The following is a 6,161-nucleotide window of genomic DNA, read 5'->3' as shown; positions in this document are numbered from 1 at the left end:
GCCTGCAACTGTGGTCGAAACGTCGGCATAAAATAAATAAATATGGTTTTGTTTATTTATGTTGTTCTTTGCTGACCGCACCCATTATTCCAATTATTAATGCTTTAATCTGCATTAACTATTGAGGAGAAACCTTGATTTTTTTTCCCGATCCCTCTAAAACAGAAAAAACATTAAATTAATAGATTGGATTATGTATGGTTACATAACTCAGTTGTATAATATATTTTTCTACCAATGGTACTTGATGGTGTACAGTGAAATACTTATCTGTTGTTTTGATGTGTCCGTTCCACATGAATTCTACTAGAAATATTTGGAGGTGAGGGATTGAACAGAAATAGTAGAATCCTTAAGATGGATTAAAGTCGATTTTGGATTTTTTTTCTTTTACCTCCTAAATATATTTGTTAGCAAAATAAAATACAAAAATACATATTAGTCTAATTCTAAATTACATATATACAAGCGTATGTACAGATCTTGTGTTTCCAGATGGCATTTTAAGAGGGTAACAGTGTTCACTGAAGACGATTTGTATATTAATGGCATGTTTGTCAGAGGACTCGTATAGAATGGGGAGGGAACATTTATATAAAAGTGTATAATGTGTTGGGGCACACATTATTTCTGAATTTAATAAACTTAAATCTAATAAAATCTTAATCCTAATACTACGTGAACTTACGTAGTGTGTTGCCAACGCACCAGAGGGGGGCAGGTATTAAGGTGTTGAATAGCGATTTGTACAGAACTGAAGTGAATTGTGAAAAATTTGATGAGTCGTCGCTTGATGAACTCCGGCACAGTGGGCAACTGGAACAATTGATGCAGCTCCGGTGGCCTCTTCCTCCTACACGATGTTGTGCGTACGATTTTCCTCAACATCGAATCCTGAAAAGTTTGAAGAAGGCGGTTGGTGCCATTTGATATGTGGGTAAACAATGGTGCCCCATATAGTAGTGCAGGTCTCAGAATACTTTTGTATATCTGCAGCTTCAATCTCAATGAGAGAGCCGGAGAAGTGAGGAGGTGGTCGAGACAATATGACTTTCGTCTTACTGTTCTCGCCTTCTGATATGGATGGGCAGAGAGCTTAAGATGACGGTCCAGCTTTTGCCCAAATATACGATAGAGTTGGAAGGTGAGCTCACCATTGTCATTCACATGAAGTCTTGATCTCTTGTGCTTTGTGTGCGCGAACTCAACACATTCCGTTTTTGGCTACATAAGCTGAGATGTTCCATTTTTTCCCCGATCCTTCTAAAACAGAAAAAAACAGTGAATTAGTCAGTGCTTTATTGTGAAAAATAAAAAAATTAATCGTGTTGTGTATTACCTTTTACTACCTTTGGTATTTTATGGTTACCTGTAATGTTTATTGTTATTTATGAAATATCCATTCTAAATGGTACTATTTTTAAATCCGGAGATGAGGGGCCTCCACGTGTTTTATCAGCCAAAGGCTTAGCGGTATGACATTTTTTATTTTCTTATATGACCATTATGTTCATCTGGACACCTCCTGGGTTTCTTATTTAAAATTAAAAATCTAGGCAAGAAGATCTAAGACCTTTAACGAAATCTGAATTCTTCAGCCACTGAAGGAAAAGCTACAATTTACAATTTCAATTTCAAATTACATTAAAAGTAATCGTAATGATTCTTGTCATCATTGCATCCAATTATATAAAAAAAAATTAATCTAAATCTATTTTAAACTAAGGGGACAAAAGTAGGACATTCCTGCTGGGTTAAGTTGTATGATATTAATTTTATTATTGTAATACGAGTATTATTGAATTATATCCTCTATTTTGATCATAGGAAATGGGTTGTAAGCAGACTTCTGTAATTGATTTAAACAGAATCCATTTTTATTCCTGTTATATTCGAGTAACTTTCTCAGTTTGAAATAGTCTAGATTAGAAAGTTAAGGATGCTTGCTTGCGGTGTTAAATTACAACCAACAATGTAATGATTAATATTCCACTCTTTCATTTATAAAATCAATTAATCCACCCATGAGTTAAACTTGATAAGGGAAATCTTCATAATTACACGATTTAGTTTTTGACTTTCTTGACGCCCACCTCATATAGGAATAATATGGGATTGAGATTTTTGTTGGCTTTGGTAAGCTTTCTCTCAGGAAGTCTCTTGTCGAAGGGTGAAGATATTTCACGAACTGCCGGGGGCGATGAACGACTCAATACTGAATTCTCAGGTGATCACTTTATCTATTATTAGGATATGCTTAATAGGAAGTTTTCAAAAAATAAAATTTGATATGAGTGGAGTAGCAGGGACGTCCTCTCTGCCGTTGTGTGGAAGCATGAAATATAATATCTATACATATAACATAAGTATCGGCGAGAGCAAAATGTTAAAAAAAGGCAAAAAGGTATAATAGGGGTATTCATGATATTGTGTTAAATGTAAAATGTTTTACCATGTTAAATGCTATCAAGTATAGCATTGTGAGGAGCCCTATTTGAAGTCATGTTAAATGGTAAATGCATAAGAGCTCCTAGCGGATTTTCTGAGCAACTTTATTTCTGAGTAACCTTTCCTTCCAAAACTTCGAGTTATTGTTTACTTCTAGGTTTTGATTACACTAATTTATTACAGCATGTCTAAAATAAGTAAAAAGTACAAGTGTTAAAGTTTGGCTACTGAGTGTATTTTTTAAAAAGTCCAAAACACTGGACAAAAGAAAAAACAAAGTACGAGTGAGTAACCTAACACGACAACAAATAAAACGGTGACAAGCTCAGCTGGTCTGTTCGTGACGACATTCTCCATTTAACAGACTCTCAACCATGTTACACGTTATATCGTTGTAAATTGCTAAAAGAAGGAAATATTTCTCCATTTAAGATGAGTTTTTCCATTTAACACGCTTAAACAAGTTAAAATAAAGATCATGAATACCCATAATATATGACGCGCTTGAACTTCTAACATCGAAGTAGACTGTAACTTATATATATATTAATGATGAGAAGATAGTTGACCATGGGTAATATATATGATGAGAAAATGGTTGGAGGTGCGGTCAGTAAAAAACACAAACAAGTTGAGAGAACTTATTTAATTGGGCCAACTTTTGTATTCTTTTTTTTTTCTTTCCATAACTTTAATTTTTGATTGATTATTAATTAACCGTCATAAAACTATTTAATATGAGCTAACGTTTCGCCCCACGTTGCAGGGCTTCATAAGGGCTAAAACAGATACAATATATCGCACTAGTATTTCTAAAGTGACACAACTCAAAAATCGGTGTTTTTGAGTTATGACTATGAAAGAAATTGGTAAATATATCTTTATGAATCATCTAAAACTGTATCAACCTAGCTTCAGATCTTGTCTGCCAGAGGGCACTTGTGTCACTCTTGCTGCCTTAATGCTATTTCCCCTCCATGAGCAAGAGTGTCACATTGTCAGTTGTCTAGAATTTTGAGTTGTGTCACTTTAGAAATACTAGTGCGATTTATATAGAGAGAAAGAAATACTTTATTCATGCTACCCAAATACATCGGGTTGCTACATTACACAGCATACTGATCAATCCGTGACTGGACAAATATAAGTTACATATTTTTACATGATATAATATAATAGATAGATAACATTTTTTTTTCTTCTACTGTTTTCTTTTACTTTTCTTTTACAATTAATATCAGTCTAGAAATTAACTACAAGTTTTTCAATTTATTCCTTTTTTTTTTTCTTTCCCTTCTATTTCACAACCCCTATTTCATTTGATCAACAAATCCCTATATATAACAAATATTAAAATAATAAAAAATAATAACTAAAACAACAAATATGATATGCGATGCATGCATGCCATCCCACTTCTGGATAAACTCCCCTACTCATTAATTTCCATGCATGTGGTGGTGTATGATTCCCAGGGAGTCAAGTATTATATTCTCTGTCATCCTAGCCACGTCCTGGACATCGACCCCAAGCTCCTCCATGAAGCTCCTAGTTGTGCTGGGAATCGTTCCACGGGCTCCGAACCAGAGGCCTCTCACGTTGAAGTCTCGTTCTCCGAAGCCCTCACGGAACATCTCCTTGAGGAAAGGGATACATTTATCGTAGATTTCCTTCTTTTCCCTATCTACCTTATTTGCCTGGTCAAGGTCGTTATTTTCATATCTCACGGTGGGATCCAGAATGATTGCCGACTTCCCCTTCTTAGGAAAAACAACAAAAAACCACTCAAACACTTAAATGATGTAATTATAAATGAACAAAGTAAATTAAAATTAAAAAGATGTCCATCGATAGGAAAAATAATATAATGGAAGATCGTTGATTGACCGCGTGTATTAATAAATGTAATATGGTCCGGGTGCGGCCAAATAAAACTCAAATAGTAATAACTATTTGGCCGCACCCGGGCCATATTACATTTATTGTAAAATTAAATAGGAATAATAAGAGGTTTTAAACAATAATGAAAACGGAAATAACAACAGATAAAAAAAAGAAATATAAAATACAGTATTCACTAAAAGATGAAAAAAGGCGGATAAGAGTCAAATCAAGAATAATGAACAAGTCAGGAAATGTACCTTTCAGACTAGAGGTCAGTGCGAAAATGAACGGTTGACAGGAACTTACATGGAAGTAGTGTGGATTAACGATTAAAAATACATTACAATTGAAAATAATTTTAAAGCATATATATAGTAATATTATATTATTAAAATATGTTATAATCATATTTATAACAATATTATAATATTAAAGAAAATATTACAAATAGGAAACCATTAAATGATAATATACATAATAGAGAGAGGAAATCATATTTTAAAAAATACCAGAAATAAAGTTAAAAGTATGGATAAAATAAATATAATATGATGATGAAAAGACAGTATACATAATAAGTAAAGGTACGAACGTGTGTGTGAAATTATACTTAAGTTGGAAGTAACATATCAATATAAGATACAGATAAAATTTATGAATATAAAAGAAAAAGGATATCCATTCTTAAGTAGTAAAAGTAGGTAAGGGGGTGAGAATTTAAAAAATAAAACCAGATAAAAGAAATGACAGAAAAGTTATCTTCTGAAACGCAGAACATAGAGGAAAAGAAGAATTATAGTGTGCAGAAGATGGTCGGGGGTGCAATCATCAGGTAAACAAAAAAATATTTATTTGTGCCGACGTATCGACCTGAATTCCAGGTCTTCATCAGGGCTATAAAAAAAAAAGAGATAACAACCATCATTCAGAGAAACACGAAAATTAAAAGAAACAATGAACTTACAAATCGGGAAATATACATAGTCATGAATTGAAAATAAATTAGTTGATTAATAACTATGGAGCAGGCAGTGGTAGCAGTGTGGCAACGCTCCAAACCAAAGATTGTCAGATCGAATCTCGGTCCCATCCGGGCTTTTTTCAAGCATAAAATAATGCAAAACTCACTCACAACCTCCCCCGGCATTTGTGAGGCCCGTATTTCCTAATACATCGCGCGAGGACTTAAACTTCCATGGTCTGTTGCCCAAATAATAATAATAATAAATATGGAAGTAGATAGTTGTAGATTGATAACAATGAAAGAAGCAGCTAATTATAAATAAATGCCAGTTCGAGACATAAAAAAAAAGAGTTGTCACTCAAACCTTATCACTAATCTCACAATAAGGTACTATAAACCTCCTTTATCCCAGAAAACCTGCAATTCAAATTCTCTGTCCAATCCCGTATTACCAGGCCTCGTTTATCGAACATCTACTCTCCGCCTCACCCGAGCTGCATATCTCTGGAACTCCATTCCCTCTAACATACGTCATGTACCAACCCTTTCTTCGTTTAAATCTCTTATATTTCACTACCTTTTGCTTCACCAATCTGACCCATTATTATGATAGTACAGATATTTTGTAACTACCCTTATGTTTTTTTTTCTCTTCTCTGTATCTGAAATTATTTAAATACAATTTTGTTATAAGTTATAATTAATTGTGGCTACGCTGTTGTTTTTATTGGCCAATATATGTTATTGTAAAAGTTTTTTTTTTTTAATAATTTATTTATTGTTATTTACAACTGTATACACATATATACAACAAGTAAATTTGCTGTAGGTGACATAGTAACATGATAAAAACATGTGGAGAATC

At 33.4% G+C, this 6,161-nt stretch overlaps 1 long non-coding RNA gene across 2 annotated transcripts in view; it reads left to right on the top strand.

Annotated features, from left to right (window-relative positions):
- The first annotated feature begins 2,079 nt into the window (after nucleotides 1–2,079).
- The window catches only part of LOC106690283 (uncharacterized), an 8,540-nt gene continuing 4,458 nt past the window's right edge, over nucleotides 2,080–6,161 (top strand). For both annotated transcript variants that reach the window (XR_010844692.1, XR_001344569.2), the window contains exon 1: nucleotides 2,080–2,227. This is a non-coding gene — a long non-coding RNA (uncharacterized lncRNA). The remainder of the gene's footprint in view (nucleotides 2,228–6,161) is intronic.

Source organism: Halyomorpha halys, unplaced genomic scaffold (assembly GCF_000696795.3).
Source record: "Halyomorpha halys isolate HHAL.00 unplaced genomic scaffold, Hhal_1.1 Scaffold1640.1, whole genome shotgun sequence".
Taxonomy (NCBI): domain Eukaryota; kingdom Metazoa; phylum Arthropoda; class Insecta; order Hemiptera; family Pentatomidae; genus Halyomorpha; species Halyomorpha halys.
This window is presented reverse-complemented; position numbering and strand designations above follow the sequence as displayed.